Source organism: Aulonocara sp. 'chitande type north' Nkhata Bay, linkage group LG7 (genome assembly GCF_057382095.1).
Source record: "Aulonocara sp. 'chitande type north' Nkhata Bay isolate Kocher_YH1m ecotype deep benthic linkage group LG7, A_spYH_male_GT1.1, whole genome shotgun sequence".
NCBI lineage: Eukaryota > Metazoa > Chordata > Actinopteri > Cichliformes > Cichlidae > Aulonocara > Aulonocara sp. 'chitande type north' Nkhata Bay.
Window position 1 is genome coordinate 49,481,686 of NC_141350.1, and position 12,223 is coordinate 49,493,908.

Sequence of the window (12,223 nt, forward strand, 5' to 3'; positions counted from 1 at the left end):
AACAAGCTGAAGCTTTTCAAAGGAGCTTGCAAAGAAAAGCGTCTGGACTTCTTTAAGTTGCTTGAAGACGTTTCACCTCTCATCCGAGAAGCTTCTTCAGTTCTAAGGTCAAATGGTGGAGAGTCCCAGATATAAACCTAGTGGGAGTGACCCCCCACAGAGGGACAAAAGGACCCCCTGATGATCCTCTAATCCCCTGAGCCAAGGTGTGAAACTGGGTGTGGGTCCCAATCAGCCAGAGTTTCGGGTGAGTTCATTGTGAAACCTGGCCCCACCTTATCATGCGAATTCCTGAGGTCAGATGGCCCAGGATGTGAGTGGGCGTTAAGGCGTCTGGGGAGGGATCTCAAAGCTGGATTATAGATGGCAGAGAGTTGGTGTCGTAAACCATCGCCTCTGTTCTTAGATGGTCGCTCACAGTGGACATAGATGGCTTCTTTCACTCCTCTTTCAAACCATCTGTCCTCTCTGTCCAAAATGTGAACATTGGCATCCTCGAAAGAGTGTCCTTTATCCTTTATCCTTGGAGGGTTGTGTCCAAAGCAACTGTTCTTTTCTTGCCTTCTTCCCAGCTTCCCAACACTACCAAAAGGAAGCCAAACACTGTCACCCTTTACAACAAAACAAAGTGTGGCGTGGATGTGATGGACCAGATGGTTCGGGAGTACACTGTCTGCAGAGGAACACGGCGCTGGCCAGTTGCCGTGTTTTACAACATGATTGACATGGCAGCACTGAATGCACATGTGCTGTATCAAGCATGCACCGGGACGAAGGAAAGACGGGTGGACTTCCTGGTGGAGCTTGCAAGAGAGTTGGCTCACTCTCATGTAGCTGGGAAGAAGGCAAGAAAAGAACAGTTGCTTTGGACACAACCCTCCACACCTAGCCCTGGAAAAAGAGCCATGTGTCAGGTCAAACACAAATGCAAGAACAATCATGCCACTGTGCGATGTGTTCACTGCTACAGATACACATGTGGTAAATGCAGACTACAGATACCATGGCAGTGCCAGGATTGTGAGTGATTGCTGAAAATGTTGAAATGTACTCACTCACTTTTTATTATTATTTGTAAATATGTGTACAAATGGTTGGTTTTTTGTACTGTTTTTATCAATAAATCTCAGCAACAAAGGAAATACACCCATGTGTGTTGATTTCTCCCTAAGATGGCAAACTGAAACACTCCAAGTTGGTGACTTTTGGAGATTTATTTCCCTGGATGATTGAAAATGCATCAAGACGAACACAAAAGGAAGTTCACAGCTTTTAGCAGCTCCCCCACCCCCTCATTCACACACCCCCACTCCCCTCCAAAATTCCCAGATAACAACCTAATTTACATATGAATGACTAGACAATTTAGCTTCCACTTGGCTGAAGCTAAAGCCTAGCTAAAAGCCTACCAGCCATTTGGCTGGAAGGCGGGTTTTAAAGGTAGAAAGGTAGAAGGCTGGGCACTGCTGCTCTCGGGGGACTCTAAGTGTTAAAGAAGTCCAGACACTTTTCTTTGCAAGCTCCTTTGACTACGATGACCTGGATGACTGAGAACCTTCACAGACAAGCTGAAGCTTTAGCCTGCAACTCTTTTGTCAATAATTTATTCTTTCTGCTTAATTCAAATGATTAATTATCATTATCACATGACCACATTATTAAGCACTAGAAATTTCTGCCTGCCATGGATTGATTGTAGGTTCAAGTGGTTTTATTGTTTTTTCGTTCTTTACAACATTCAACTTCTAAGCAGGTTGTGCGTTTTCAGTAAAATAGAAAATAGAATGAATTCACTTTGTCAAGTTTAAATGGTGTAATACTGCAGTCGATTGGTGGTCATAGTCAAATGTCCTTTTTCTCCACATTTATTTCTTATTCCAAAATAGCATGAACATTTACAGCACGTGCTATTAAATAAGCAAGCACAGAATTAAGACACAGCAGACAACAGGCCACCCTGAGCTCGCTGCCTAACGTGCTTATCCAAGCTCTTATAGAAACCCAAGCTGATCCTCATTTTTTATCTACCTTATTTCAGTGGGAAACAACGCTCCCAAGAACAACTCAAACAGTAGTGACAGTATTCTTTCTGTTGTATTTCTGTTGCATGCATTCCATTTTTACAAAGCTTTATTTTCATACATGCCTATTTTGTTCAGTCATACTGTATTTGTAGCACATAACTGCAAAAGTCTTTTTAAAGCACACTTTTTTTTTAAAATCACAGCTTTTAAGTGGCATTCCCACTAGTTTAATTCTTGCCAACCTTTTTCAAGAAAGTGGACAAAGTCCAGCGTACCATATGGTGCAGGTCAGTTGAAGTGACACACTTAACGACACCTTTGCCCCGGGCACGCATATGCCTAGACAGTGGATCAGGTGTTGATGCACCATTGACAGCCTTTCTCTGCCTAATTCCAGATTTGTGGCATGCACAGTGTCCACTTGCTAAGCGTAGTAATCCCAAGGATTGGCAAGTATTTTTAGTAATGGATTTACTGACGTCCGTTGATCCCTTGATGGGTGGCGTCTTTCACAACAGTTATGAAGTGAGCCACCAAGCCTTGCTGAGTAAAGTGTTTAACATTAACCACATCTGTGTGTGCTGTGTGAGTGTGTGTGTGTTTGGACTTTTTGTACAGCCAGCCAAAGTGCTTGAACAAGTGAGAAATTGAATCATTTTTTCCCTGTGAATTACAGAAAGTGACAATTTTTTTCTCTCTGCTAGCTTAATGTGATCTGATAGATATCTCATCACACTAACCAGTTTATTCCTTCACAACAGAAGTTGGTAATTACTACACTATTACAACAGGTTTGTTACATTTAAAAAATAATCCTCGAAAAATGTATACATTGACCTTCACGTATACATTTCAAGACAAAAGTGTCTGCAAAGTGCTTCTGCTAAACACACGTTTCTGTTCCAAGAAATAAAACAGAACAACTCAGGGTCTTCATCCCTCTGAATCTTTGGAGACAACTTTGTCTTAGAGAACAAAAAAATAAAACAAAAACTTTTATGTTGGCAGCATTTCGGATTGAAAGTGTCTTTACTGCTGTTTTATATGTTAATATAAGAAGCATCTTATCACTGTCTCTCTGCCTGTCTGCCTCAGAGCTTTTATTATCTGCTCCATTAGTGAGGGTGAATATGTGTTCTATATGTGCCTCTCGTTTCTCTCTGCAGCACCTGTCGGATGCATTGAGTTTACCACGCAGAGCAAATTCTGGAAATATTCAACAGAATTTAAAGTGTCTATTCGATTTATTTTTTTTCCTAACTGTCTCTGTCATTAGCTTTGATTTCATGCATTTTTCTTGTGCACCATGTGTAGACACTTGAAGACAAACATCCTTAACAGTAACAGATGGACTGTATATTAATAGAATGTTCTTTTCAGATGAATAAATAATCTTCTCCAGTTTTAGAACCTCGTATCATCAGAAATGTGTGTACACGTGTCAGTTGTGCAGAAACCACAGAGTAAAACAATGGATGAGTGCTAGCTGCCTGAGTATGAGAGGAATCTAAATGTTAATTATGGCTCCAAAAAGTCAAATCGCCTAAATGTTGAAAGCCAGAGATTTTAGAGGCTGTTGGGAAAAGCTCATAGTAATCCATGATGATCTGAAGTGCTCCAGCTACCAGACAGCGCAGACCATAGCCAGCTGCAGACAGACAAATGTGCGTCTGTGTGTGTGCACGCTTGTGTGTCTGTCTGCATTTAGGGCAGGAACAAGAGGAGGGAATTACTTTAGATGAATTCAGAACGTTTTAGGGTAAGAGGATACGATGTATTCCTGGTCCCGGGCTCGGGAAATGAAGTGAAGGGTTACCCTGCAGAGCATAGCAATACGTAACCTGTGACGTCATTACTTCCCTCATCCATCCTTCACCTTATCCCTCATTTTTCCTGTTTAAACACTGCGCCTCCCCACCTCCCTACAAGTGACGATAGCCCTCACTTATTTCTGCATTTTTGATCCTCCTATTTCCTCTTTATCAGACCGCCCCAAACCCCTATATATCTCACTCAGTTCTCTCAGTTTTCCCATTCTGAAATGGTTATGAGGCTTCCTGGTGTTTTGGCGTGCTGCTTCAGCAGAACAGCAAGGTTAAATCTCCCAGAAGAAAGAGGGTCCCCGCGGCTCTGCTCGTTACCACATACAGTGCGCTCACCTTGAGAGTTGCTGGGTTCAGGGTTGATTAAATGGTTCACATACAAAAAGGGTAAACAAAAAGCAATATAGCAAATGTCTTTGTGTGGTCAGAATTTCAGTGTAAAATCAACACAAGAATGTGTCAGGAGTGCAAAAGCCCCTCACACTTGCTAACATGAAAGTATCATTTTTAGCGTGGAGAATCTTGCTGCAGATGGACAAAAAGAGTTGAACTCGTGTCACAGAGGCAAAAATCTCTTAATCTCTGAAATTTGATAATCTCAACGTGTCCCCAGCAAACTGTAAAAATCAAATGATCACATATCCAAATAACATTTATGTTTATCTAAGGTGTACCACCACTGTGACAGTTCCTGATCACAGTTTTGAGATATGTCACCAGCCCTATCGTCAGAGATTCTAAGTCGTCCACTCTATCTTGTACCTCCAAGATCATCGGTGCCTTTTTTCAGCTATTTTTCTGACTGTGGCACATTACAAAACAGTGACGTCAAACTCTTGATGCTGTAGCTTTTCCACACATGAGTCAAGCCTTTTTCTTCTACTCTGCTTCTGTTCAGACTCAGAGATAACAAAACAGTTACAATGCTAACCTAAGAAGGCCAACTTTTCTAAAGACATATAAGCCCAATAGATAATAGGATTCTTATCAATTTCTATCCTGCTGTATTATTTTTAAAATGAAAACGTACACAGCGCTTATTTAAAAAATCTGCTGGTAAATTGCTAAGGAGTCTGAACATTACTGGGCTTTGGAGCCGGCGTTCCTGTCCTGGACTTCATTTTTGTCATTTTTCCTGGCTTTAGTAATAAACCACATGCTTGGAGGTTTCCACATCTTGCACTCCCTGTTAGTATTGATGTCGGCGCTAGTCTTAAATGGTTATTTCCTGTTTTGCTTGTTTGTTTGTTGTCTTCTTTACTTTTATATCTTGTGTTAGTTTTTTTTCCTGCTTCCAGCTGATTGTCCTGACTGTCTTCTCCTGTGTGTGGTTGCTGTCTGTTATGTTCCTCATGTGCTACCTTTGTGGTTTTTGAGATTATTGTTTGTTTTACTTTACAACAAAGAGAGTTCAGAATACCCAGGGTATCTTTCCATTATCTGGATTCATTTATCCTAATATTGGCAACTGGAATAAATGGTCACACAGAACTGGTTATCAACCATCACCAATGGGCACATGAGTATCAAAACTAGACCATGGAGCAATGGAAGAAGGTGGTATGGTCTGAGGAATCAAGTTTTCTTTAACATCACATGGACGACCCGGTGCGTCACTTACCTGTGCAACACCTGGCATCACAACAGACTGTAGCAAGAAGGCAAGCCAGCGGAAGCAGTGTGATGCTTTGGACAATGTTATGCTGGGAAACTTTGGGTGCTGCCATCCATGTGAATGTTCTATTAAAAAAGGCTACCAAGCATTGTTGCACCCTTTCATTAAAAAAGTATTACTTGATTGCTGTGGTATCTTTCAGCAGGATAACTCACCATGTGACAAAGCAAAACTGGTTCAGAAATGGCATAATGACAAGTTCAAGGTCTTGATTTGACCTCCAGATTCTCCAGATCTTATTCCAATTGAGTATCTGTGCGATGTGCTAGACAAAGAAATCGGATCCCAGGAGGCCCAAACTTGCAACTTCCGGGACTTAAAGGATCTGTTGCTAACATTTTGGCACCTGGTACCACGTGGACTCTAGTGTAGTCCATGCTTCAGTGGTTCAAGGCTGTTTTGGCTGTAAGAGGCAGAACAACACAATATTTAGCAGGTGGCTGTAATGTTAAGTCTAATCAGTGTATATTTATTACTGGTGCTCCTCAGGGAAACACAAAGGAGGGTCCATAACTCTTTAGACCTTCTTCCCTCTGCAGAAGTTCAAGGGATCTTCCAGGAGTGGTGACACTATTATCCAGAGAATTGATTGGTCAGTGCCCACGGTCATTGATTGGTTAGCAGGCGGTGATTTCATACCTGCAAATCTCTAATCTGCAACTTAATCTACTCTGGAGCAGGGTAAGTTCACAGCACAAGTTACCATGGTGATATGTCCCGGTAAGACATGAATCACCTTCTTAGTAAAAAAAAAAAAAAGATGTATGGGGAGCTGTTATTTACAGAGGACGAAAAAAAATACAGAAAAATATCAAGTGTGTAAACGCAGCCTGAAAGCAGAACACAGTCGCTCCAAATAAATCCGTTACGTGGGATGAAAATTGCTGTGTGATAGTTGAATATCAACGGCAATGAATAAATGTATACGCACTTCAAGCACTTGGATATTCATCAAATTTAGCCTACTTCTTATTAAACATCAGGCATACACAAAGACTTCAGATTCTGTTAGAAAAATTTAGACCTTCCTTTTTGGAGACTTGATTACTCCTGGGTGATGATTTCATAGCTGATGATCTCATGCATGACCACATGCAAATTGGATGTATGCTAAGCTTGTAAAGCAAATAGGCAATCATTTTGACTGGTGTTATCATTTTCTAGTACTTTGTTAAATCAAGACTAAATAGCTGGAGGTATTCTTAAAGTGCAATGTTTCCAAGTTTTAACATGCTTCTCTAATCTTGTGGAAATCCTACAGTTTACGTGTTTGTTTCAGTTTGCTTTTAAAATGCTTATCAGATTTGGTTAAAACCCGAGTAAACATTAATAACATCAGTTACTGTGGCTGAGCCAGTTCCAAGGCAGTGCTGCCGTGTGTGCAGGGCGCATCAGTTTGGTCATTACTGTTACCTGTGCTTCTTCCTGCTCTGACACGTCAAAAGGGCCATTGTAAGAAAGGTCTATTAAACATGAGAACACGTGCAGTATTAAGAGGTACTGACAGAAACAGAGACGGGAAATCCTCAAAGATAATTAAAAGTCACTTCAGAATTTTCGTGCTGAATTATGAGAGGGAAAAATTGATTTGAGTGTCTCATGTGGCTAGCTGACTGTGTACAGCATAATTGATTTCCAATGCCTTTCCTGTATCAGCACGCTGGAGCAGGCTCACTGATATGTTGTATTAGCAACAAATCAATAGCGCATACACCAAAAATAGGTCTAGGTCAAGGCTTTAAATCCAGATTTAAGCACAGTTTGAATAAATAATCAGTTTAAATAGTGATTCATCAGCATTCGTGTAGCAACAGAGAAATGTGTTTGGGGGCTTTTTGTTTTTTTTTAACAAATATGCATCAGTGCTACTCAATATAAATCAATGAAAACATTCTCACCTTTACAGATTGGGCTATTTTACTTCCATGAAACCAGATGATACTAAAAAATACTGTAAAAATATCATTTTTGATGTTTGTGTTTTGCTACATTTTGTTGAGTTATCATTCACTTTACTTCATACTTATTCAAATTCTACAAGCATGTTAAATATAGTTTCACAGACCTTGTAATTCAAAACAAAAAATGTTCTCTGTCAGTTTAATGGTGGTGTCTGTTTTTTAACACAAAAATTCTCCAATCATAAGGAATTTTACAATTAAACAACTGTTTTTTTAATTTTGTTTTTTCCACTTTAGTGGCATTTATACCCATCACTTTCCAGTTTATTTTTATGCAAGTATTTTTTTACAGTGTTCTGTTAATATATTAAACATCATTCTTCTTTTTCTGGATCTGTATGTTCTGATTTATTATTTAAGCATATATTCCTAAAATGAGCTCTAATAGTTCAAGAAGATAAAATATTTAATTCATCTAGTGTTTATATTTCAGGTCTGACCAAGAATGCAGACTGATATATACTTAAAAAACACCGCATTTGCATATTTGAATATAAAATTTTAGAAAGTTCTCATACAAATCAGAATGTTAGTAATTTACCACAAATCACAGGTTATTATAATGTACAGGATAAAAGTTATGTTTTATTGTCACTGATTGGCCATCCTGCACAAAATCGTCAGAGACTTCAATGAGGCGTGCAAACAGTTACTCTATCTCCAAGACAAATCAGTGTTAGGATGCCTGGGTCGTTGACCCAGGGTATTTGAGTTTATTATATTATTTATACTTTTTAGTCTTTGGTTTCTTTGAGTTCTGTCTTATGGTTTATGTCTCTGTCTTCTTTAGTTGCTCTGTCTCCCCTATCACCTGTATCCCCTTGTCTAGTTCGCGTCTCTGTGTATCCTTAGTTCCTATATCCCCGTGTTCAGTCAGTGTTTGTGTCTGCCCTGGTCCCACGTCTCTGTTCCCTCTGTAGTGCCTGCATGTGAGTATGTGTTATGTGTTTCCTGTTTTACTTTGAAGGTCTCTGTCTTATCTCAGTGTGTTCAGTTTACGCTTCCTTTTGTCTCGTCAGTTCTGATTTGCCCCAGCTGTGTTTCCCTCCTGTTATTCATTCCCTGATTGCTCCTTCTGTGTATTTAAGCCCTGTGTTTCTCTGTGTCCGTGTCGCGATCTACCGGTTTCCTAGCTGTGTGTTCTGTCATTCCTCCAGTTTAAGTTTGTTTTGAGTTTTTTCAGTTATGTTATATTTTGAGTACCAAATTAAAGCCTTTTTGAGTTCACGACTGTCCCCGGAGTCTGCACCTTGGGTCCTATTCCTATCTGCACACAGCCACACCTAACAATCAGTGTCTTTAATCTCAATTTGTAAATTGATCACTGTGTGCACTTTCCACTAAAATATGGCCAATATTGTAGGTTCAGTGATTTGTGTGGACATGGATGATTGACACTTCACCATCACATAAATTTATCAGTACCACACTAAAAACTGTCTTAATGTAAGTAATCGACAGGGAATGTTTCACTGTAAGAACAGTTTGTGACATGTTTGTGTTATTCACCTTCAGTGTCCCATCCCATTAATACAGAGACCATACTTTGCAGTAATTGACCTATATTTAAAACTTTAATGGAAAGTAAATTACAGATTTGATCGAGTCCACTTCAACAATTTGCCAAAATGTCTTTCCTCACCTTCTATTTCTGAGGAACTCCACCAGTAACCAAACAAGCAACATCTGGAGCCCTGTGTTCAGTTTCTTCTTGACCCAGCCGTATAAAAACAATAATACTGAAGGCAAAATTTCCCTGCCGCTCATTTTATTTGTGGATTTTGTTTGCTGGGGAAAATAGTAATATTTAGGTCTGCAGAAGCACAAATTGATCCAGTGTGATGTGTAGTTTTTAAAGTATGCTTATGTTTTACCTACCATGGTATAACGTGTAATGCTGGTGCATTTAAATGCCTTGAATTACCACAGCTATCGAAACCAGTTAATTATTTACTCTGTTGTCTGTCTACCAGAAAGTGAGATAAGAGCCTCCTGGCCACAGCCTAGTGTATTAAAGCCCTGATGTTTAATTGACCATCAGGAATCAGGTTTTTAAACTGCGTGTAGTCCCTGTTCAAACAGCCACCCTGATTAAACCTTTGTTTTCTTTGAGACTCTTTTATCTGAGTTTTTTTGTGATGATCAATTTTCTGTAGCGTGCTGATGAATGACCACAGGGCTGTGATTCTGATTTGTAGGAGCAGCAAGACAAAGATTTTCTTGCTTGAGTACCCACTGTCATCATGGAAGACACTCATACACTTAAGGTACGTCCACGTTACGGAAGAAGAGATAAAAACATTTATATGCAGTAAAAACAAGGAAGGAGAATAACACGCATATTAAATATGTTCTTTTTTGTAAAGGTGCATAACAGCTGTGTTCTGTTTTTTCATTTATCATTAGGATCATTGGGACGAAAAAAGAGGCCCAGGTCAGAGCTTTAAATCTATGTTTAAGTCCTTTGAGCTCATCCTTATGAATAATTAAAAAGCCCACAATGGCAAGGTGCCCCAATTCGATCCCAAGCTAATGAATCTATCACTAATGACTCACTTAGCTCCCCAGACTTGACATGAGCAGACCTGACATCTACCCAGCAACACTTTAGCACGACTCTGTTGGATTGAAGTGTTAGTTTTAGGTGTCAAAACTCCTTTTTTTCTTGTCTCGTCTACTGCGACTCGCATTTCTCCAGAGCATGTGACAGGCAAAGCACAGTTATTAGTCTGTTGTTGTAACTGCTTGTGTTATTCAAGGAACTGACTAATAGCAGACCTAGGGTTAGATTGATATGTTTTTACTGCATTTTAATCCCCGCTCTCTTTGGGTGGATTTAACTGATTGTTGTATTTCTCACTCTTAGAGGAGTGTAATTTGACTGGTGGTAATTGCCGGTCTTATTTTAGTGGCTTTTTGTCTGTGTTTTTAAAGTATTTCTTATCAGTGTCTTTGTTTTACCCAGCACGTAATTCATGTGAGTATTGTGAGTCACTGAAATTACTGAAGCAGCAAGTAAGTCTTTTACTTTAAAAATCCCAATAATTTCCAAATTTAAGTGCAGTGTTAGGACATATGGTTATCTTAGGAACAATAGGTAGTTATGGGAAATATGTCTATTTTTAATGAACAAAGACTAATTTGCTTTAAAATGTCAAAGGTGAGGGTGGCACTATAGGGGACCTCATGTCAGACATGGTGGTATTGGAGCTTCGGTAATTGGTCACGCCAAAAGACACTTCCTGTAGTGAAATACAGAGTGAGGTTTCGAGATGGTGTAAAGATGAGTCACACACATGGTTTTTACTTATGTCCAGAAGTGTTTGAGTTTATTCATGCTTGGGGGTTAAAGTGGATACTCCAGAACCTTCATCAAATATGCCTTTAAATCTGATCTGTGGACGATTACATGAAACTGTTGGATGAGTTCATTTTTCATGTGCTGTCACCTAGCGTTGCTTCCAGCTGACAGCATGGAGTAAAAAGGAAATAATGACATCCCACGGTTCTGCTTACACCCTCACCACATATTTCCTTCTTATCCCTGTGATGCACTCATGGTGTAAATAAAACTGTGGTCGTGGAAATTCAGCATCCCGCCAGCGCTTCACAAGAGTAATGAGCAGTTACTCACAAACATCTGCTCAGATCTTGTCAAATTGAGTCGGTGAAATCCACAAAGAGCAGTGAATCTCACAGCAGAAGAAGCACAGATCAACTGATCGCATCCTCACATGAAGAAACATCAAAAACTGGACCTCACAACACAAATTATTCTGACTTATTTCTATGTTTTTTCCCAAGCTGCATTGCAACACTTTATCTCAGGGTTCCCTGACCTGCTAAATCCCAATTTAACCCTAGCTGAAGAAAGACACATTGGCTTCCAAAGTTAGATAGGTTTCAAAGTTCAATCTGTAAACTTATTTTAAGAGTCTACAGAAATTAAAAAAACAAAAACAAAGTTAAAAATCTCAAAAAACCAAGGAAAAATGCAAGTTCAGTAAAACCAATGTGTTCACTCCACTCCACATTGAATCGACCACTCTTACTGAAAATGCCAAGTGTCAGAGGTGTAAGTACCACTAGAGTAAGCTTAAACCATGCACAGAAAAGGGGGCATTAATATAAAATCCATTACTATAACATCCTCCTGTCAGATCTGGGATACAATGTTTAAATCTAAATAAAAACTAGGGGTGCAACGATACACAAAATTCACGGTTCGGTTCGGTTCGATACTTTGGTGTCACGGTTCGATATTTTTTCGATACAAAATAAAATGTTCATGCCTTTTTAATTTGTCATTTATTAAAATTATAAATATATATTTTAACTCAAAAGTACAGTTTTTAAATTTAACCCTAACCCTTGTGCGTGTTTTTTATTTTGACAGCGAATGCGCACCTGCGGACCACTTATGTGCATCCCTGGTTATTTAGCTCATCATATCGCAGCCACAGAAATTATTTTGTCCATGAAACCATAAAGCTGCACTTTCTTTTTGCCTTATAGTCTCATTTGTCATAACTTTTCCGTTTTGTGGTAAGCTTTTCTTTGGCTGTCACTTCTTCACCCTGACCTGTCTTATTTGGCTCAGCAGAACTAAAATATATATACTGCTGCTTTTACACGTGCACTCACATAAGCTCAGCGATTCTCTGCGCGATCAACCTCTCACATGTTTAAGCTTGCTGCGGGAGATTTCACTTGTCATGTTTGCATAGTAAGCTAACGATT